This window comes from Dendrobates tinctorius, unplaced genomic scaffold (genome assembly GCF_039654945.1).
Source record: "Dendrobates tinctorius isolate UK_male_01 unplaced genomic scaffold, ASM3965494v1 ptg000211l, whole genome shotgun sequence".
NCBI classification, from domain to species: Eukaryota; Metazoa; Chordata; class Amphibia; order Anura; family Dendrobatidae; genus Dendrobates; species Dendrobates tinctorius.
Genome location: NW_027361878.1, coordinates 30,610,040 through 30,633,532, shown reverse-complemented (window position 1 = coordinate 30,633,532; position 23,493 = coordinate 30,610,040). Strand labels below are relative to the sequence as shown.

General features: G+C 48.0%; 1 protein-coding gene across 1 annotated transcript in view; it reads left to right on the top strand.

Annotated features, from left to right (window-relative positions):
* The first annotated feature begins 2,649 nt into the window (after nucleotides 1–2,649).
* Nucleotides 2,650–23,493, top strand: part of LOC141058430 (transmembrane protein 272-like) — a 45,017-nt gene continuing 24,173 nt past the window's right edge. The window contains exon 1 of the mRNA XM_073554682.1: nucleotides 2,650–2,878. The gene's annotated coding sequence lies outside the window, so the exon portion shown is untranslated. The remainder of the gene's footprint in view (nucleotides 2,879–23,493) is intronic.

Genomic DNA, 23,493 nt, shown 5'->3' with positions numbered 1-23,493 from the left:
TCACAACCTGTACTGAAATAAAAATGAGATACCTTACGATTCTCACACTAGCCACTGAGGATTTTTTAGACTCTATCTTCCTGTTATTTAAGGAAATGCACATGCACATTAGCAGCAAAAGACTGACTCTGGACCTATCTTTTCTATAGAAGCATCTAATAAGCGTGTGCAAAGGTCATTGTAAAGGGAGGGGGAGCAGGTGAGCTGTGACATTGCCTATTGTGATTGGTGGATCCTGTGTTATCAGCTGTGTACAGAGGTGTCACCTGTGACTACAATACTACATCTAATGATGTCTCCTAAAAACTCTTCTTGAATGGACAGGAAGTATCTGGTTCAGGGACACTGATCTGCGGTGGAAGTGACCTGGTTGGGGCGCTGTAATGCTACTTTTACACTTACCGCTTTTTTTGCGGCCCGTTATTGAGGCCCGTTTTTTGCGCAATTTTTACGGTCTGCCGCAATAATGGGCCGCAAAAAAGCTTGCGGATCACCATTTTTCCAATACTTCTATGGAAATAGTATTGGAAAAAAAAACAGTGTTCCGCAAACCCGGAAGTGATGGTGCACCGCAAAACCAAACTTCCGCAAAATTGGCCCGCAAAAACACAGTAAGTGTAAAAGTAGCCTAATTGGAAGTGGACTTGATCTGGGGTATAGGTGATCTGGTTACAGGGCTTTAATCTGGTGGAAGAGATCTGATGGAGGGCTGTGATTTATGGTAGAGGTGCTCTGTTTGATTATGGTCATCTGATATGGAGGGAATATGGTTGGGCGGCTGAGATCTGTGAACTGGTTGGAGGCTGTGATCTGTGGAGATGATCTGATTGGGAGGTGATCTGATTGGGGTGGTGATCTGTGGTTGAGGTGATCTGGTTGGGGTGTTCTAATTTGGGGGGTGATCTGTGATGCAAGTGATCTGGTTGGGGTGATCTGATTGGGGAGTGTGATCTGTGGTTGAGGTGATCTGGTTGGGGGGTGATTTTTGGTGAAGATGATCTGGGATGGGGGCATTGATCTGTGGTGGAGGTGACCTGGATGGGATCTGGGTGCTGAGGGGCTGTGACCTGAATGGGGGGGTTGTGATCTGTGGAGATGATCTGATTGGGGGGGTGATCTGTGGTGCATGTGATCTGGTTGGGGGTGATCTGATTGGGGTGATCTGTGGTTGATGTGATCTGGTTGGGGTGATCTGATTGGGGGGTGATCTGTGGTGCATGTGATCTGGTTGGGGGTGATCTGATTGGGGTGATCTGTGGTTGATGTGATCTGGTTGGGGTGATCTGATTGGGGGGGTGATCTGTGGTGCATGTGATCTGGTTGGGGGTGATCTGTGGTTGATGTGATCTGGTTGGGGTGATCTGATTGGGGGGATGATCTGTGGTGCATGTGATCTGGTTGGGGGTGATCTGTGGTTGATGTGATCTGGTTGGGGTGATCTGATTGGGGGGGTGATCTGTGGTGCATGTGATCTGGTTGGGGTGATCTGATTGGGGGGTGATCTGTGGTGCATGTGATCTGGTTGGGGGTGATCTGATTGGGGTGATCTGTGGTTGATGTGATCTGGTTGGGGTGATCTGATTGGGGGGGTGATCTGTGGTGCATGTGATCTGGTTGGGGGTGATCTGTGGTTGATGTGATCTGGTTGGGGTGATCTGATTGGGGGGATGATCTGTGGTGCATGTGATCTGGTTGGGGGTGATCTGTGGTTGATGTGATCTGGTTGGGGTGATCTGATTGGGGGGTGATCTGTGGTGCATGTGATCTGGTTGGGGGTGATCTGTGGTTGATGTGATCTGGTTGGGGTGATCTGATTGGGGGGATGATCTGTGGTGCATGTGATCTGGTTGGGGGTGATCTGTGGTTGATGTGATCTGGTTGGGGTGATCTGATTGGGGTGATCTGTGGTTGATGTGATCTGGTTGGGGGTGATCTGTGGTTGATGTGATCTGGTTGGGGGTGATCTGTGGTTGATGTGATCTGGTTGGGGGTGATCTGTGGTTGATGTGATCTGGTTGGGGTGATCTGATTGGGGGGGTGATCTGTGGTGCATGTGATCTGGTTGGGGGTGATCTGTGGTTGATGTGATCTGGTTGGGGTGATCTGATTGGGGGGATGATCTGTGGTGCATGTGATCTGGTTGGGGGTGATCTGTGGTTGATGTGATCTGGTTGGGGGGTGATCTGATTGGGGGGGTGATCTGTGGTTGATGTGATCTGGTTGGGGGTGATCTGTGGTTGATGTGATCTGGTTGGGGTGATCTGATTGGGGGGTGATCTGTGGTGCATGTGATCTGGTTGGGGGTGATCTGTGGTTGATGTGATCTGGTTGGGGTGATCTGATTGGGGGGATGATCTGTGGTGCATGTGATCTGGTTGGGGGTGATCTGTGGTTGATGTGATCTGATTGGGGGGGTGATCTGTGGTGCATGTGATCTGGTTGGGGGTGATCTGTGGTTGATGTGATCTGGTTGGGGTGATCTGATTGGGGGGATGATCTGTGGTGCATGTGATCTGGTTGGGGGTGATCTGTGGTTGATGTGATCTGGTTGGGGGTGATCTGATTGGGGTGGTGATCTGTGGTTGATGTGATCTGGTTGGGGGGTGATTTTTGGTGAAGATGATGGGAGCTGTGGTGAAGGTGACCTAGATGGGGGGGCTATGATCTGGGGTGGACTGCTGGGATTTGTAGTGGCGCACTCTCCACCTCGGCCCCAGCAGCACGTCACAGCCCCTCTCCACAGAAGTTGAACTCCTTCCAAGCTCTCCCGCCCCCGTGTGCTGCAGTGGAGGGCCGGGCCTGCAGCTGCCTCCTCAGCACTGGCACCAGGACGGGCTGATCCCGGGCAGGACGCGCCGCAGACCGAACTGCGTACCAGGTGAGGTCCGGGCAGCGCGGGTGTAATGAGGGAGGCCGCGGGGTGTGCGGGGATCAGTCATATCGCGGGGGATGGCTGCACCGTTATGTCGCGATAAACTTTCTGCAGGGAGTGGTCGGTGCAGGCGGTGATGCGGTGCAGAGCTCTGAAGGTCGGAGAAACTTTCCCGGGAGAAGTGCTGACTGTTCCGCCCGATGCAGGACACTGTGCAGTGCTGGACCAGACCTGTCCTCTGCAGAGCTGCGCCCTGAGGCTACGTGCACACGCTGCGGATTGTAGTGCGGATTTTGTAAAATCCGCAAATCAAAACACCTGCGGATTGCTCTGCGGTTTTGCCCTGCGGTTTTTCATCTTCTCAATGGAGGAGATGGTAAACCGCAGCGGAATCCGCAATGACATGTCAATTCTTTCTGCAGTTTCAAAACCGCACGGAAAAATCTGCACCGTCTGCACTGCGGTTTTGTATTCCCATAGGGAATAATGGTACTGTACACCGCAGCAAAAACTGCTGCGGACCCACAGCGGCCAAATCCGCTGCAGAATCCGCAGCGTGTGCACACAGCCTGATGGCTCCTGTCTGTGAGCCAATAATTGGGAAATGAGAGCAGCAGATGTTTGTAGGGTGAAACTATTTTTAGTCTGTCTTAAAGGGGCTTTCCACTCCAACAAATGTGGTCCAGAAACGCTTACATATACTACAACAAGCCCCCTCTCCACCTCCAGTGCCGCTTTTCAGTCCTAGTTCCTGTCTGTGTGTTTTGGCTGCAGAGGTGACCTCACAAGTAACGGCGCACGTCACCGCTGCAGCCGATCATTGATCTCGGTGGTTCATGCTATCTGTATCATTAGAGCCGCTGAGTGACTGACTGCAGCGGTGATGTGTTCATGTGAGGTGTTTTGGGGACGAGTTTTGTTAAAGTGGGAAAACCCCCTTTTAAAAATCGCCATTATCATCAGCGGCCTTGTGCTGCCGCTGACAGGTGCTGTAGTCATAGCGACCAATATTCTGTGCCATAGAATGTTCGTCAGCAAGTAGACAGCCGCTGATCGGCCTGCACGAGCCTTTAATCTCTGTGATTGGCCGTTAGAAGAGTCTCCGCCTCTGATCCCGGCGTTTGTCAGGCCACATTTGTCACGTGTTTTCGGCCTGATAGTCTATTTGTATTTTCTTTCTTGTGTTTGTTCCTTGTTTGACTCTAGAGTAAACATCAAACGTTTATGGCGTTTATTTGCTGTTACAACCGACATAATAAGACCGCGTTCAAGACATCAACGTTCTCTCCTTATTTTTCACGGATGGAATAAGTTCCCATCATCGTCTACAAGGCTGTTCATACATCCGTGTGGTTTTTTGTGTCCCAAGTGTTGGCAAAAAAACCCCCCAAAACGGACGTCCAATTTTTAGCTTTAGGCCGGGGTCACACTGGCGAATAAAACGGACGAATGCAATGCGATAAAAAATCGCATTGCATTCGTCCCAATGTCATTCTATGGGGCAGCTCACATCATGCGATTTTTTTTTTTTTTTTTTTTTTTTATTTATTTATTTTTTTTATCGCATCCGATCCTCGGACCGAGACAATCGCAGCATGCTGCGATTGTCACCGATTTTCAGATCGGATTCGACAATACAAGTCTTAGGGGGGCGAGAAAAAATGGGACTAAAAACGGACCAGATGTGTGACTTGCGATAAAATCGCACCCGGTGTCCTTTACCTAAAGCCGGCAATTCTTCCAGTACAGTAAAATCACAGCGACCGGTTAAATAAAGAAAGAATGATTATATCTAGACACAATATATATATATATTTTATACATGTGATAGAGACACATTTATACATATATTGCACATTCATACAGTTCTTCACAGCAGAATAGGCGCAGAAACATTTGCCGGCTTTTGTATAATTATTCTCCTGCCCGACATGAAATGACACATGGTTTACATATAGTTAACCATTTTATTTCATGTTTTTTTTGTTATGTCTGTCACTATTAATTAGATGAGGGTTTGTGGGTAAAATTATGGACTTGTAGGGGTTAATTTAAGGGGTTGATTCGTTGTATTAAATTGCAGGGACTCCTGACGTCACTGAGCTGCAGGGAGTCCCCATAATTTAATACAACAAATTAACCCCTTAAATTAACCCCTACAACTCCATAATTTTACCCACAAACCCTCATCTAATTAATAGAGACAGACATAACAAAAAAAACATGAAATGAAATGGTTAACTATATGTAAACCATGTGTCATTTCATGTCGGGCAGGAGAATAATTATACAAAAGCCGGTAAATGTTTCAGCGGCTATTCTGCAAATAAGAACTGTATGAATTAGAAATATATATATAAATGTGTCTCTATCACATGTATAAAATATATATATAATGAGCATGCTGCGATTTTTTCCGCAATGCGATTCCACCGCGGAAAAAAGCGCAGCATTAGCACAGCATGTGAGGAATGCCATAGGAATGCATGGGGGGCGTTCTGTACACGATTTTTAAACGTTCTCGCAGCGTTTTCACGCCGAAAATCGTGGCAAAAACGCCTAAAATCGCATCGTGGGCACACAGCCTCAATCACAAATCAAAATCCCACATTTAAGTCTATTAAAGGGAACCTGTCGTCCCCCCCCCCCCCCCCCCCCGGGCGTTTTTCAATTAAAGAGCCACCTTCAGCAGCACCAAGGCTGCGTTCAGTGAAGATGGCTCTTCCGTCTCTGACCCCTAGTAACGCTGAAATATCGACTTTTATAAATAGCTCTTCATACCTGTAATGTGTCCTATAGGTATGGTGCGTCCCCCTTTATCAGCCGCCATCCATCCGTCCATCATGCCCGTCCTGTGTCTCGACGCCACCCTCCATCCAGTTATCATGATGCCCCTGTGCGTCGCTGCCTCCTCCTGTTTTGAATGCCGGCGCCTGCGCTGTGACGAGTTCTCGGGCATGCACAGTGCGCGCTGCCTGAGAACCGACATCAGGCTATTGCACCTGGAGGTTGTGGAGGCTCCAGATCCCGCCCCGCAGTGTGTTATGATGTATTCACACTGGGGCTGGGGCCTCCATAACACGCAGGCGCAATAGCCTGATGTCAGTTCTCGGGCAGCGTGCACTGTGCATGCCCGAGAACTCGTCACAGCGCGGGCGCCGGCATTCAAAACAGGAGGAGGTGGCAGCGCACAGGAGCATGGTGGGCGGCGCCCAGGCGCAAGACAAGTGGCATGATGAACGGATGGATGGCGGCTGATACAGGGGGACACACCATACCTATGGGACACATTACAGGTATGAGGAGCTATTTATAAAAGTCGATATTTCAGCGTTACTAGGGGTCAGAGAAAGAAGAGCCACCTTCACAGAACGCAGCCTTAGTGCTGCTGAAGGTGCCTGGGGGGGGTGACAGGTTCCCTTTAATGCTTGGAAAACAGTAAACCGCCGGCATCAGTGCGTCATCCTAGCGAGTCGCGACTGCTAGATGAGACGTGAGAAACGTTCATCAGTTGTTTTTGTATTTTTTTTGTGTACGATACAATTGATGAATCCCCTATGGAAAAAAACAGCCCCCCTGACCCAATACTGCTGGAAACCAAGGTGTTCTGTTTGTTGTCACAAATGAAAGAAAACAGGGGAAGAGTCTTGAGGAGATCATTTGCATATTCCCAGTGCCTTCTGGGATAAGTGAAGAGTCTCCGCAAGCTCAACGATCACTGGGTTTTGGCCGTTGCAGCTGATAAGAGGAAATCGGAAAAACCGCGCGCCTATTGGCGCGCAAATTTTGGCTCATCTTTCATCGTTTTTAAGAAATCTCAAGATGGAAGAGGCCAGGAGCCATTTGGTGAGCTGCATTTCTTGCTACATGTTCATAGATTTACCAGTGGAAAAGCCAAACTTCACATGCCACAAATGCAAGCTTGTGTCCCTGTTGGAGGAAAAGTTGCAAAATCTCGAAGAGAGGTTAGCTACGTTGAAGATCATTAAGGAAGGTGAAGAGTTCTTGGACAGAGCAGAATTATCTCTTCATTAGTAGAAAAAAGGGAAGAAAGTTCCAGCGCTAGGAATGGAAAATTAAAAATCCATTTTATTGTGCCAATGCATATTAAAATTCCAGCAGGTACAGCATATCAGTCGGATGACTGCAGAACAACGCGTTTCGACGCCTCAGGTCTTAATCATGTTCAACATGATTAAGACCTGAGGCGTCGAAACGCGTTGTTCTGCAGTCATCCGACTTATATGCTGTACCTGCTGGAATTTTAATATGCATTGGCACAATAAAATGGATTTTTAATTTTCCATTCCTAGCGCTGGAACTTTCTTCCCTTTTTTCTACTATTGATTGACTGCCTAGTCAAATCCGTGCGCAGGATTTGGATCCTACCAGCAAGGCAGTGAGGTGAGCTGGATTAATCTGTTCCTTTACTCCAATTATCTCTTCATGTTACAGAAAGAGAAGAAATTCGAAGTGCACCTGAAGAAACAGAGGAATGGAGACATGTGACCCAGAGAAGCAGGAGGATCAGGAGGCAGTCAGCACCCATACTCCTCAGGAACCAGTACCAGGCTCTCACGCAGGAAACCAATGAAGAAATACATCAGGATAAGACTTTGCCAACAAACAGCAACCTTGTACGCCTTCAGAGTCCTCCTGGATGGAGAAAGAAAAATGTTGTGAAGAAGAAACGGAGAGTGGTGGTCATGGGGGATTCCCTGCTGAGAGGAACAGAGGCCGCTATCTGCAGACCGGATATAACTTCAAGAGAAATGTGCTGTCTTCCAGGTGCAAAAATTAAAGATGTGTCTGACAGAATATCAGGACTCTTCAGACCTACTGATGACTACCCATTCCTGCTACTACATGTGGGGACAAATGACACCGCAAGAAACGACCTGGAAACCATCTGCAGAGACTTTGAAGACTTAGGCAGGAAAGTGAAAGAACTGGGAGCGCAGGTGGTCTTCTCTTCCATCCTCCCAGTGGATGGCCATGGAACAAGGAGGTGGAATAAGATTCTGCAGGTGAACAACTGGCTACGTCGATGGTGCCGTCAGCAACGATTTGGATTTCTGGATCACGGAGTGAATTACCTTTACGATGGACTACTTGCTAGAGATGGGGTGCACCTTACGAAGACTGGAAAACATGTATTTGGAAGTCGCCTTGCTACACTTGTAAGGAGAGGTTTAAACTAGAACAACGTGGGAAGGGAAGCAAAAGACCAGAAAAAGCCAAACACCTGACAAATGCTATTGAGAACTCTGCTATTAGAAGTGGAAAGGAAGAACAAAGACAAAAGAATCTAATTAATAAAAATATTGGAGAAAGAGAAACCAATCACAAACTAAAATGTTTCTATACTAATGCACAAAGCATGGGCAACAAACAAGGAGAACTGGAACTACTAACACAGGAAAAGAAATATGATGTCATTGGAATCACTGAAACTTGGTGGGACAATACACATGATTGGAATACAAGACTAGAAGGATACAACTTATTTGCAAGAAACAGACTTGATAAACGAGGAGGAGGTGTCGCATTTTATGTTAGAAACGCGTATATCTGCACAGAGATTGAAGCTTCAGAGACCGGGAGTTCTGTGGAAACTGTTTGGGTAAGAATACAAGGACAGAACAATGGAAAGGACACCATTGTAGGCATTTACTACAGGCCGCCTGTGCAAGCTGAAGATATGGATGAACTCTTTATGCATCAAATGGCCAAGTTCTCCAAAAAATATGACATAGTTGTCATGGGAGATTTCAACTATCCAGACATTTGTTGGGAATCTCTCTCAGGTAAAACTAACAGGTCAAGGAAATTCTTATCCTCTCTTGCTGACAACTTTATCTTCCAAAAGGTAGGGGAGAAAACAAGGGGAACTGCTACCTTGGATCTAATCCTTATAAACAGGGAGGAAATGGTTGAGGAGGTAAAAGTGGCTGGGACCCTAGGAGGTAGCGACCATGCTATTTTAGAATTTTGGATAACTAGAGGCGGAAGACCTGTGAAGACTCAGACGTCAAGGTTAGATTTCAGAAAGGCAGATTTTAAGGGATTCAGAAAGATAATTGGAGGGAACCAATGGCTGGATATCCTTAAAGACAAAAATGTCCAGGAAGGATGGGAAATCTTGAAAAATGAAATTCTCAAAGCACAGTTGTTAACAATTCCGAAAAGAGGGAAGAATAGGAAGCATTTAAGGAAACCAGGATGGATGAACACAGAACTTAAGCACATGCTGAAAAGGAAGAAAAAAATGTTTATAAAATGGAAAGAGGGAGGCATATCTAAAGAAGAATATAATGCTGTCTGCAGAACCTGCAGGGCACAAGTCAGATTATCTAAAGCTGAAAATGAAAAGCAATAATAAAGGATTTTGGGGATATGTAAAAAGTAAAAGAAAAGTCAAAGATGCTATAGGATTTTTACAGGATGAAAATGATGAAATGGTAAGACAGGATGTTGAGAAGGCTGAACTTTTAAATTCCTATTTTGCATCTGTTTTCTCTCAGAAAGGAAATGTAACATCAACTGTTATTCACTGTCCTATTAAGGGAATAGAAGAATCCAGGATATCTATAAACAGAAAGATAGTGAGGAAACACTTAGCTAACCTAAATGAATTCAAGTCTCCAGGCCCAGATGAATTACACCCCAGAGTACTGAAGGAGATAGCAGAAGAAATTTTTGAACCCCTCTCCATAATCTTTGAAAATTCTTGGAGAACAGGAGAAGTGCCAGAAGACTGGAGAAGAGCAAATGTTGTTCCTATCTTCAAAAAGGGGAAGAAGGTGGACCCAGGCAACTATAGGCCGGTGAGTCTGACTTCTATACCAGGAAAGATCTTTGAACAAATTATTAAACAACATGTATATCAGTACCTGGATAAGAATGAAGTGATTAAACAGAGTCAGCATGGGTTTGTAACTAATAAGTCATGTCAGACTAACTTAATTTCCTTCTATGACGGTATCACTGATTGGGTGGATCAAGGAAATGCTGTAGATATAGTATATCTTGACTTCAGCAAAGCATTTGACAAAGTCTCTCACACAATCCTTATTGAAAAAATGACTAAGTATGGAATGGACAAGGCAACTGTTAGGTGGATTCATAACTGGCTTAGTGATCGGACCCAAAGAGTGGTCGTAAATGGCTGCACATCCAGTTGGAAGAATGTCTCAAGTGGGGTACCACAGGTCTCTGTCCTGGGCCCTGTATTGTTCAACATCTTTATCAACGATTTAGATGAAGGAATTGAGGGTAAACTGATTAAATTTGCTGATGACACAAAGCTAGGAGGGATAGCTAATACTAGAGAAGAGAGAGAGAGGATTCGAAAAGATTTAAATAAACTGGAGAAGTGGGCAGCAACTAACAGAATGGTTTTTAACAGGGAGAAATGCAAAGTACTACATCTGGGCAATAAAAATGAAAAAAGCATATATAGAATGGGAGGAATAGGGCTAAGTGACAGCACATGTGAAAAAGACTTGGGTATACTAATAGATCACAGACTGAATATGAGTCAACAGTGTGATGCAGCAGCAAAAAAGGAAAATGCAATTCTAGGATGTATTAACAGAAGCATACAGTCTAGATCACGTGAAGTCATTATTGCCCTCTACTCCTCTTTGGTCAGACCTCATCTGGAATATTGTGTCCAGTTTTGGGCACCACATTTTAAAAAAGACATCAACAAACTGGAGCAAGTTCAGAAAAGAGCGACCAGAATGGTGACCGGTCTGCAAACCCTGTCTTATGAGGAAAGGTTGCAGGATTTGGGAATGTTTAGTTTGCAAAAGAGAAGACTGAGAGGAGACTTAATAGCTGTCTACAAATATCTAAAGGGCTGTCACATTGTAGAAGGATCAACTTTATTCTCATTTGCACAAGGAAAGACTAGAAGCAATGGGATGAAACTGGATGGGAGGAGACACAGATTAGATATTAGAAAAAACTTTTTGACAGAGTGATCAATGAGTGGAACAGGCTGCCACGAGAAGTGGTGAGTTCTCCTTCAATGGAAGACTTCAAACAGAGGCTGGACAGACATCTGACTGGGATGATTTAGCGAATCCTGCTTTGAGCAGGGGGTTGGACCAGATGGCCCAGGAGGTCCCTTCCAACTCTACGATTCTATGATTCTAATTAGTGATACGCACTTGATACGTTTCAACATTTTTGATACTTTTTCTCAAAGCATGTTTTTTTTTTTAAAATGTAGACCCCTAACTTTTTTTTATTATTCTTAGTGATAATGTGACTACATGAGGACTTGTTTTTTTGCAGGACAAGTTTTCATCAATAACATTTTTGGATACACGCTACTTTTTGATCACTCATCACTTCGTTTTTTGTTTTTTTTAGTTTTTTTTAACAAAACATCAACAATTCTGCCGTTATTTTTTTATTTTTTTTATCTACAGAGTTCACATTGCAGAAAAAATAACTTGATAATTTTAAAGTTTTGTTAATGATAAGGTGAAATCAAAATTGTCAATTTTTTTTTTCGGTTTTCCAAAAAAAAAAAAAAAAAAAAGCACTTTACATTTAGGAGGGGCTGCTTTTTCCTTTTTTTCCCTTTAAGGCTACGTTACTACAATGAACTTTTGGCGAGGTATTGATATTGCAGATTTTCTACACCCAGAGGCGTAGCTAGGGTTTTGGTTCAGGGGGGGCGAAACTTCTGAGTGGCCCCCTGACCAAGTAACCTTGATTACAACTGGGTGACACACCCTAATAGTGGAGGAGAAGCTCAGCAGATGACTGCGCTGTTACTGAAAATAATCTCTATATAAAGACCAATATTGATGTTACCACCATATGGTCAGTGGAAAATACCAGTCCTACAAAACATATTATAGATTACTGCACAGTTATAGATAGTGTCTTACCGCTGACGATCTTTCTGATGGAATCGTTCACTTTTCACGTCTTTTCCATCTGGCCCAGACCGACTGACAATTCCTTCTACCAGGACTCGGCTACAGAGAATACAACAAAGACACATTTCACTTCTCATATTCCAGCCCCATCACCATCTATCCCCAACCTGCACAAACCCCTCATCCTGCTGATACCCCAATGCTGAGCCACTGCTGCCGTATGTGTCCCTATTACTGCACCTGATACCCCAATGCTGAGCCGCTGCTGTCATATGTGTCCCTATTACTGCACCTGATACCCCAATGCTGAGCCGCTGCTGCCGTATGTGCCCCTATTACTGCACCTGATACCCCAATGCTGAGCCGCTGCTGCCGTATGTGTCCCTATTACTGCACCTGATATCCCAGTGCTAAGCCGCTGCTGCCGTATGTGCCCCTATTACTGCACCTGATACCCCAATGCTGAGCCGCTGCTGCCATATGTGTCCCTATTACTACACCTGATACCCCAAATGCTGAGCCGCTGCTGCCATGTGTCCCTATTACTGCACCTGATACCCCAATGCTGAGCCGCTGCTGCCGTATGTGTCCCTATTACTGCACCTGATACCCCAATGCTGAGCCGCTGCTGCCATATGTGTCCCTATTACTACACCTGATACCCCAAATGCTGAGCCGCTGCTGCCATGTGTCCCTATTACTGCAACTGATACCCCAATGCTGAGCCGCTGCTGCCGTATGTGTCCCTATTACTGCACCTGATACCCCAATGCTGAGCTGCTGCCGTATGTGTCCCTATTACTGCACCCGATACCCCAATGCTGAGCCGCTGCTGCCGTATGTGTCCCTATTACTGCACCCGATACCCCAATGCTGAGCCGCTGCTGCCGTATGTGTCCCTATTACTGCACCTGATACTCCAATGCTGAGCCGCTGCTGCCGTATGTGTCCCTATTACTGCATCTGATACTCCAATGCTGAGCCGCTGCTGCCGTATGTGTCCCTATTACTGCACCTGATACCCCAATGCTGAGCCGCTGCTGCTGCTGTATGTGTCCCTATTACTGCACCTCATACAGCAGCAGCAGCGGCTCAGCATTGGGGCATCAGGTGCAGTAATAGGGACACATACAGCAGCAGCAGCGGCTCAGCATTGGGGTATGTGTCCCTATTACTGCACCTGATGCCCCAATGCTGAGCCGCTGCTGTCCTATGTGTCCCTATTACTGCACCTGATAACACAATGCTGACCTGCTGCTGTTGTATGTGTCCCTATTACTGCACCTGATACCCCAAAGCTGAGCCGCTGCTGCCGTATGTGTCCCTATTACTGCACCTGATGCCCCAATGCTGAGCCGCTGCTGCCGTATGTGTCCTTATTACTGCACCTGATGCCCCAATGCTGAGCCGCTGAAGCCGTATATGTCCCTATTACTGCACCTGATACCCCAATGCTGAGCCGCTGCTGCTGTATGTGTCCCTATTACTGCACCTGATACCCCAATGTTGAGCCGCTGCTGCCGTATGTGTCCCTATTACTGCACCTGATGCCCCAATGCTGAGCCGCTGCTGCCGTATGTGTCCCTATTACTGCACCTGATACCCCAATGCTGAGCCGCTTCTGCCGTATGTGTCCCTATTACTGCACCTGATACCCCAATGCTGAGCCGCTGCTGCCATATGTGTCCCTATTACTGCACCTGATACCCCAATGCTGAGCTGCTGCTGTATATGTCCCTATTACTGCACCTGATGCCCCAATGCTGAGCCGCTGCTGCTGTATGTGCCCCTATTACTGCACTGCACCTGATGCCCCAATACTGAGCCGCTGCTGTATGTGTCCCTATTACTTCACCTGATGCCCCAATACTGATCCGCTGCTGCTGTATGTGTCCCTATTACTGCACCTGATGCCCCAATACTGATCCGCTGCTGCTGTATTTGTACCTATTACTGCACCTGCTGTGTGGTTCTGTGTGCCCTCTAAATTCTAAAGCATCTCTCTATAATATAGTAATGCCGTGTGCAAGTACCCTAGAAAACAGTGCCCACATTTTTTCCCCTAGAATGTAATAATGCCCTCTGTGTGCCCTGTTTGACAGTCACACCCGAGTTCCCCCTATAACAATAAGTGCCGACTTTACATGTAATAATGTTCTGAGTCCCCCCCGTACATCTCCCCTATACACAGTATAATGCCCCCTCAATGTATACAGTACATACTGACCCCTTAGTATCCCCCCAATGATGGTTCCAACACTGTATGATGGACTCCTCACTGTAATCTCCACACTGTATGATGGCCCCGTAGATAGCCCCATATATAATACACCAGATAGTCCTCAATATAGTATAATGCAGCTCCCATAGGCAGACTCTACAGTATAATGCACCCCCCCATAGGCAGACTCAATAGTATATTGCAGCCCCCCCATAAGCAGACTGTAATATAAGTCAGCACCCCCCCTATAGGCAGACTGTAGTATAAGGCAGCCCCCCCATCCCCTATAGGCAGACTGTAATATAAGGCAGCACCCCCCCCTATAGGCAGACTAGTATAAGGCAGCACCCCCCATCTCCTATATGCAGACTGTAGTATAAGGCAGCATCCCCATCCCCTATAGGCAGACTGTAGTATAAGGCAGCCCCCCATCCCCTATAGGTAGACTGTAGTATAAGGCAACACCCCCCATCCCCTATAGGCAGACTGTAGTATAATGCACCCCCATGTGATGGTGTTATATGCAATGTGGATATCATTTTGTGTATATTTCTGTTTCACTGATTTTCATAGTGTTTTTCTTGTGGCCTTGTATGTCTATATCCTGACTGTATCTGTCTCTTGATGACCCCCTGCAGTTTCTTAATCCCCAAGGCTCCTTTGTCTCCTCAACCTGTCTGACTACCCCTGGACATAAGGAGGGGGGTGGGGAGGACAGGAGCTGTACACAAGGAAGGGGATGGGGAGGAGAGGAGGTGGACAAGTCAGTTCCTGTGTGGAGAACTTCGTGAAGACTGCACCCCAGAGAGAAGGACCCATTTTATCCTCTGGTGCTAGAGTTTTGGAATCTCGTCTCCCTGGACATTTTATCCTGTTGCTGGACTGCATTCTTGTTCTGGACTATTGCATCCTCAGTGTTGTGGATTGTTTATGGACCTTCTAATTTTGCCTGTAATAAAGGTCTTGGGATTGTTCACACTTCCCTCGCTCTGTTGATTGTGTGGCATTGGAGAAGGACCCCGTGACAACTGGTGGCAGCAGTGGAATCAACAGAGCGTAACCCAATGGAGAGCCAACCACAGAGTGAGTGCAGAAATTGGACTGTATCCAGTTTACAGGAGAGAGCCAGAGACCTGGGCCTGAACTACCATGGACTGACTAAAGAGGCCTTAATCGATCTACTGGTGGGCGCTAGCCCGGCCACCTCCTCCCAGATGTCTGAAGGACGAGCACTGGAGACAGGGATCCCCATCCAGAAAAGCCAGTGGTTGGTGTGGTATGAAGAAGAGATGGCGGTTCTGGGCCCCAGCGTCTCTCAGGAGTACAAGGAGGAGGCTGCCCGCCGGGCACAGCAGAGACAGGAAGCAATGGAGCTTGAAAGAGGGAGTAACGCAATGTGGAGTGTAACCCCAATGATCCGGGAGCCTGTACGGATCACCCGGACAGAGTTTAAGCCATTTGATGAGGCTTCGGAGATGTAGAGGGGTTCTTCAAGGACTTTGAGCAGCAGTGTGCTGTGATGGAGGTGCCCCATTCTAGCTGGATGCGTTTGTTAGTGGGGCTCCTGAACGGAAGCATGGCGGAGGCTTACCGAACCATTGACGCACCGCGGAATCGGAATTATAACATTCTAAAGCGGACTATCCTGGATTACCATGCTATCACCCCAGACTCATATAGGGCCACGTTCCGAGACCTCCCATGCACCACGGGGGGATCGTTTAGGATGTATACAGATAACATGTCCCAGGCATGTCGGAGATGGCTGGAAGTAGAAAACGCCTTTACTGTGGAAGATGTTATACAGGTGTTCCTTATAGAACAATTTCTTGCCAAGTGCCCTGCAGAGGTATGGGAATGGGTCCGGGAGCACACGCCGTGTACCGTGGAGAGAGCTGCAGCCCTGGCCGATGAAGCCCTTACTATCCGGCTGCAATGGAGGAGGCTTCTGGGCAATGAAGCACGGCCTGCTCCCGCACCCCGTCCCCCTCCAATTATATCTGCCCTTCCACCTAGTCTCAAGCCGATCACAATCACGCCTCACAATCCTAGGCCCCAACAGTTCCGACCACGAACTGGGGGTATCACAGAGAGGAGGTGTTATGGGTGTGGGCAACCTGGACATTTGCAGTCTGGCTGTCCCTCCAGGATTCGGAGGGAGCCCCACGCAGCCCCACCTTGTCCAGTGCATCTTGTGCACTCCACCCCGCCTGAGGAAGAGCTACCACTATCCCCACCAGAGTGGACCACCGACCACAGCACCATAGATACTCCTCCTGGAGTGTACGGACTCCGGCCTCTTTTCTTTAGCTACTCAGAGCAATGGCAACACCACCTGCAGGATGTCTTAATTGATGGATACAAAGTGTCAGGATTTAGAGACACCGGGGTATTCTTGACTATCACTGACCCCCGTGTGGTTCGACCCGAGGCAATTTACCAGGGTACGGGAATTCCCATTGTCCTGGCAGGGGGGGTGCCCGCAAATATATACAGCGAGCTTCTGTGCGTTTGGATTATGGTTGTGGAGAAAAACTGTGTTGGATTGGAGTTATGGGAGGACTTCCTGCAGATATCCTCCTTGGTAACGACATTGGGGAGTTATAGTGCCAATTTGTGGGAGCAGTCACCCGACTACAGGCCCATCAAGCACTACGTCATCCGGACCTCACCGAGGAGCAACCACCACGAACCGCATCAGAGTCGGTAAGCAATACGTTCGCTGCTACTACATTGGGAGAGTCTTGGGACAGAGAGGAGTTTAGGAGAGAAATAGAGGATGACACTACCTTAGCAGCCCTTAGGCGAAAGGCAGAAACTGGGCACATGGGAGATAATGGGGATGCCTTCACTCGAGAAAACGGACTGTATTATCGTGTAACAAAGGGCAGTGACCAGGGTAACCCTGACGCAACGACCAGGCAACTCATTGTCCCTCAGAAGTACAGGGCACAGCTACTCCAACTGGCCCATGACATCCCATTGGTTGGGCATCAAGGGAGAAAAAGGACTGAAAAGAGGCTCACTCAAAGTTTTTACTGGCCAGGCGTCTCGCAGTCGGTATCCCATTATTGCCGCACCTGCGATGTGTGCCAGCGAATGCGGCATCCAGGAGCTCGACATAATGTACCCCTGCAATCCCTGCCCATAATTGAGGAACCATTTCAACGTGTAGCTGTCGACATCATAGGTCCTCTGGCCCACCCCAGCCGGTCGGGGAAAAAATATATCCTGACCGTGCTGGACTATGCCACTAGGTATCCTGAAGCTGTGGCCCTGTCCAGTATTACAGCAGTAAAGGTAGCCGAGGCCCTTGTTCCCATCTTTACTCGGGTAGGGTTTCCTAGTGAAATGATCTGGTCCAGTCCCTATGGCATACCTGTGGTGTTTGAGCCATTCGCACCACCCCATACCACCCGCAGACCAACGGACTATGTGAATGCTTTAATGGAACCCTAAAAAATATGCTGAGGGCTTTTGTTGACATTGAAAAAGACTTTGAAAAGTACCTGCCACATCTCTTCGCCTATCGGGAGGTTCCCCAAGAGTGCACAGGCTTCTCTCCTTTCGAACTACTGTTTAGCCGGAAGGTCCGTGGGCCTCTCACTCTTCTGAAAGAACATTTGGAGGGAGACATCTCAGATACCGGAATGCCCATCGTTCCCTATGTTCTAGAGCTCAGAGACTGTCTCGCCCAGCTAGCTACCTTGGCTAAAGAACATCAGCGAATGGCCCAGTCCAGACAAAAAACCTGGTATGACCATAATGCCAGGAACCGGGAATTTATGGAAGGACAAGAAGTGCTCATGATTACTGCTTCCCCTGCCAACAAGCTTCAAGCAGTGTGGGAAGGCCCTTATCAGGTTGTCAAGAAAATTAATGACACTATGTTATTGCCCTGGACTCTAGTGGTCGACGACAGAAAACCGTCCACATTAACATGCTGAAAGACTACCACGACCGATCTCTGCCTCTTTTAGCTGTCTGCCACCCCCCTAGTGATACCGCCGCCGACGAGTATCTCCCCGAGCTCCTCCAGGTTGTCCATGCGGGAGGATCACTGGAACAAGTGCCCCTGGGCTCCCATTTATCGGATATACAAAAGGACGATATTGTCACCGTACTAAGGCCGAGGGCTGCTGCTTTCTCCTCAAAGCCGTGGAAGACTACTCTCACCAGCTACCATGTGGAAACCCCCGGACAACGCCCCATCCAGCAGGCTGCCTACCGGGTTCCAGAGGCTGTTCAAGGCATGATAAAGAATGAACTGGAGGAGATGAAACGACTGGGAGTTATTCCGCCAACTCACAGTTCTTGGGCCTCTCCTGTCGTCTTGGTCCCCAAGAAGGATGATATAACACAATTCTGCATTGATTACAGACGATTAAATGATGCCACCAAGATTGATGCTTATCCCATGCCAGGATTGATGATCTATTGGATCGTCTGGCCAGTGCCCAATTTGTGACCACGTTAGACTTGAGCAAGGGGTACTGGCAGATACCCCTAATGGAGGACGCTCGGGAGCGCTCGGCCTTCATTACTCCAGTTAGGCTTTTTGAGTTCCTGGGAATGCCCTTTGGGATGAAAACTGCCCCCGCTGCTTTCCAGAGACTGGTAGATTGACTGTTACAGCAATGTCAGGACTTTGCCTGTGCTTACTTAGACGACATTGCCATTTTTAGCACAACCTGGGAGGAACATCTTAAGCACTTGGGCATAGTGCTAGACTGTATCCTTACTGCAGGACTGACCATTTGCCCTGATAAGTGCCAAATAGGGATGGCTGAGGTGCAGTACCTCGGGCATAGAGTAGGGGGTGGGACCCTAAGGCCTGAGCCTGCCAAGGTGGAAGCCATTAGCAACTGGTGTAGACCCCAGACAAAAAAACAGGTACTTACATTTTTAGGAACTGCTGGTTACTATCGCAAATTTGTTTCTAACTTCAGCACCTTGGCCAAGCCCCTAACCGACCTGACCCGCAAGAACATGCCTAGGAATGTGACATGGACGACTGCATGCGAGGATGCCTTTTCAGCGTTAAAGACCGCCCTCGTCACTGCTCCTGTCTTGGCTGCCCCTGATTATAAACGCAGGTTCCTCGTGCAGACGGATGCATCCACCTTTCGGATTAGGGCAGTACTTAGCCAAGTGAACACCGCCGGAGAAGAACATCCTGTTGCTTTTGCCAGTCGGAAACTACTGGATCGGGAAGTTGCCTATGCCACTATTGAAAAGGAGTGCCTTGCTATCGTATGGGTGCTAAAAAAATTGCAGCCATACTTGTATGGCAGAGACTTTACAATTGTTACAGACCACAACCCCCTCACATGGCTGAACCCCGTATCGGTACAATGAAAGATTGCTGCGGTGGAGCTTGTCCTTACAACCCTACAGCTTCTCCATCCAATACAAGCAGGGAAGCCAACACCAGAACGCCGATGGTCTGTCTCGACAAGAAGAACCATAGGCTCCCCAGGCCGACCTACCCCTGCCACTGTACAAGGAACTATAAATGACTGAGCAATGTGGACTAAAGTGAGCAGGCCAGAGGTCTGTGTAGACTTCATGGTGTGCTCACTTATTAGAGGGGGGAGAGGTTGTGATGGTGTGATATGCAATGTGGATATCATTTTGTGTATATTTCTATTTCACTGATTTTCATAGTGTTTTTTCTTGTGGCCTTGTATGTCTATAGCCTGACTGTATCTGTCTCTTGATGACCCCCTGTGGTTCCTTAATCCCCAAGGCTCCTTTGTCTCCTCAACCTGTCTGACTACCCCTGGACATAAGGAGGGGGCTGGGAAGGACAGGAGCTATACACAAGGAAGGGGATGGGGAGGAGAGGAGGTGGACAAGTCAGTTCCTGTGTGGAGAGCTTCGTGAAGACTGCACCCCAGAGAGAAGGACCCATTTTATCCACTGGTGCTAGAGTTTTGGAATCTCGTCTCCCTGCACATTTTATCCTGGACTGCATTCTTGTTCTGGACTATTGCATCCTCAGTGTGGTGGATTGTTTATGGACCTTCTAATTTTGCCTGTAATAAAGGTCTTGGGATTGTTCACACTTCCCTCGCTCTGTTGATTGTGTGGCATCGGAGAAGGACCCCGTGACACCCCATAAAAAACTAAATAAATCAAATACTTCTCTTGCTCCCGGCTTCTGCGCTGCTCACTACTCCCGCTCATCTCCAAACAGCGGGCGCCGGGTAGTGATGGCATCGCGCCCGCTGTCAGGGACAGGGGGATGATGGGAGAAGGAGCGCTCACTCCTTCTCTCATCACTGCGGTCAGCTGTATCGGCTGGATACATCTGAACCTGCGATCGATGACAGTTGGGGGGGCCCACTGCTGGCACCGGGCTCCCTCGCCTGCTCAGGGGCCCATAGTGGCCGGGCGGCAGAGCAGGGAGATCGATTCTCCCTGCTCTGCCGCAGAATGTAACTGTATCGGCGCGCTGCGCACGCCGATACAGTTACAGTAGCGTAGCTCCGGGCCCCTGAGAGTGCGGGGCCCGGGGACACTGCCCCCCCCCCCCCCCCCCCCCCGGTAGCTACATTACTGTCTACACTCATTAAGTAAAATAGGATGCTTGCATTTTTTTTAAAAAATACACGGCTTTAAAAAGTCACCAGAAACTCACTATGGGAACTTTAGCCTAAGGGCCCTGTCACACATAGCGACTCACCAGCGATCCCAACAACGATATGGCCTTGTCAGGATCGCTGGTGTGTCACTACATGATCACTGGTGAGCTGTCAAACAGGCAGATCTCAGCAGCAATCAGCACCAGCGGCGACGAGCGCGTTGCTGTGTACCTTAGATACCAGCGTGCTGGGCAGGGAGCTGGTAACCAAGGCGGCGCTTAGAAACCTGCTGTTTACCGCTGTTTACCTTGGTTACAAGCTCCAGATCGCTGGTGTCCCGCCTGCTACACGCAGTGATGCGTACTGGCCAGCGGGAGACCAACGATCAAAAAAATGTCCAGGGCTTTCCACAACGATTAGCGATACCCGGCAGGGGGGCCGGTCGCTGACAGGTGTCACACACAGCGATCTCGCTGTTGCGTCACAAAACTTGTGACTCAGCTTAAGGCCGAGATTGCACATGCGAGAAACTTGGATGAGTCTCGCATCTTAATACGCGACACTGCTGCCAGCACTCAGGAGTAGAGCGTGCGGGTGCATGTATTTCTTTGCAGCTGCACGCTCCGCTCCTGAGTGCTGGCGGCAGTGCCATTTATTAAGATGTGAGACTCACCCGAGTTTCTCGCAAATGTGATCCCGGCCTAAGGGTTTAATAAGAAGCGTACTGTGCTTCTTCCTCCCAGTTTCTTGCTTGCTTCTGGGTGATTAATTCCTGATTGACAGTTCAGAACAGTGACATGATCAACCACTTATCTGTGGACTTTCCTTTGCTGCAAGGAGAGTCCGTGTTGCTTCAGAGGAGTGTAGTGTCCCTGAAGTTAGCAGGAGCCATTAATCTGGCCAGCTTAAAGGGAATCCGTCACTTCATTTTGGCGCTCAATGTAAATGTTTTGGGTCCAGTCCAATGGGCGGTGTTTTGGGTCCTTCCTTCCATCCCTCTTTGGCCACTGTCCGCAATATTTCAGGGAATTTCCGTAGTTGTCCTACATATTACGCGCGTGCGCATTGCAATCTTGACTCGCGCATGCGCAATATGCTTTGCCCAACTGCGGGCAAAGCCGAAAAGCATTAGTGCGCATGTCCCGGAACTATTTTGCTGTGTTCCGTGATATAGGTCACCGGCGCATGCGCACTAATGCTCTTCGGCTTTGCCCGCAGTTGGGCAAAGCATACTGCGCACAAGCGAGTCAAGATCGCAGTGCGCACGTGCGGAATATGGAGGACAACTACGGAAAGTCCCTGAAATATTGCGAACAGAGGCCAAGGAGGGGTGGAGGAAAGGACCAAAAACACTGCCCATCGGACTGGACACAAATTATTTACATAGAGTGCCAAAATGAGGTGACAGATTCCCTTTAAGAGAAGCACTTGCAAGCTCTTTGGCAAAAAGCTTGTGGGTGCTGCTCTCCTTACCTAGGAGTCCAGGTATTCTCAGAGGTGGCTGCTAACCCAATCATAGAGGAGTTAGCAATATAATTAAAATTCTCTCCATACTTGAGAGCGGAGATGATTTTGTTTGTTTTTGCTTTTGCAAATTTGCTTGTTTTCTCCAAGAAGTTTGCAATCTTATCTGTTTATAAGGTTGAGAAAACCCTCTTTTATTTTTTTTTTCCTATGCATATAAACAATTTCTTTTGTTGCTATTTCTACAGTCTAGAAGACGCAAAGTACTTACAAGCTATTTCCTAGTGAGACGATTGTAAGCTATTTCTTAGTCAGCTTGTAAGCACTGCACTGAAGCCAACGGCTTTTTCTGGAGTGAATTGTTAGCTTCTAATCGCACCTCTCCTTAGCACCACTCGTTTGTGATACTGCCTCATATGGCAGCATCATCATTGGGAGTGTGACGCTCCATCCAAGTAGTGCGACCATCCTGCTGGCCTAAACTGTCACTCAAGAAGGAGTTCCCATTCTCCCAAGTAACCAGAAAGTTTGCTGGTTAAGGAGCTGCGCACTCCTGAAAAGGAAAAATTAGAACAATCCTTTAACCTTCATTTATTAAACTGAAAAGTTTAATAAATATTTATTAAAGGGAAACAGACAAGCAGGTTCATACTACCCAAACTACTTAAATAGGATGAGACCCATAGGGAAGCAGGGTAAGGAAAAGCCACTTGGGAACGACTTCTGACTAGTCATCCAAGATGCATGGTTTTTGGCTGGTTTTCTCAGAAATGCCGCACTGTTTCAGAGTAAGGCTAGTTTCACACTAGCGTATTCTACATGCAGTGCACGGCGCCGCTAAGCCCCGCCCTCTGCCCGCCCGGTCATCTCCTCCTACTATCGCACACGGCCGCATGCGATTGGCGCACCCTATCTTTAGCATAGGGTGCGCACACCGTGCGCTAGTAGGATTTGTGCGTGCGCTGCGCACTTTTGAAGGTGCGCGCCGAACGCAGCATGTTGCATTTTGGCGCGCTCGGCGCACCTTCAAAAGTGCGCAGCACACGCAAAAATCCTACTAGCGCACGGTGTGCGCACCCTATGCTAAAGATAGGGTGCGCAGATCGCATGCGGCCGTGTGCGATGATAGGAGGAGATGACCGGATGGGGCAGGCAGGGGGCGGGGCTTAGCGGCGCCGTGCGCTGCATGTAAAATACGCTAGTGTGAAACTAGCCTAAAACATGCAAATTGTCTCTTCAGAGAGGAAGAGGACTAGAACTCTCGTGCCAACTAGTCTAGTTTAGTATTGTTCTAGTCCTTTTCCTCTCTGAAGAGACAATTTGCTTATTTCCCAGAGGAGCATTGCAAGGCTAAAGAGTATGCTCACCTTGGCATGTCAGTCTCCGCAAGGAGAATCGTTACTTCTTGGATCCCAGAGTAAGTGATACAATGCTGCAATAATGCAATGT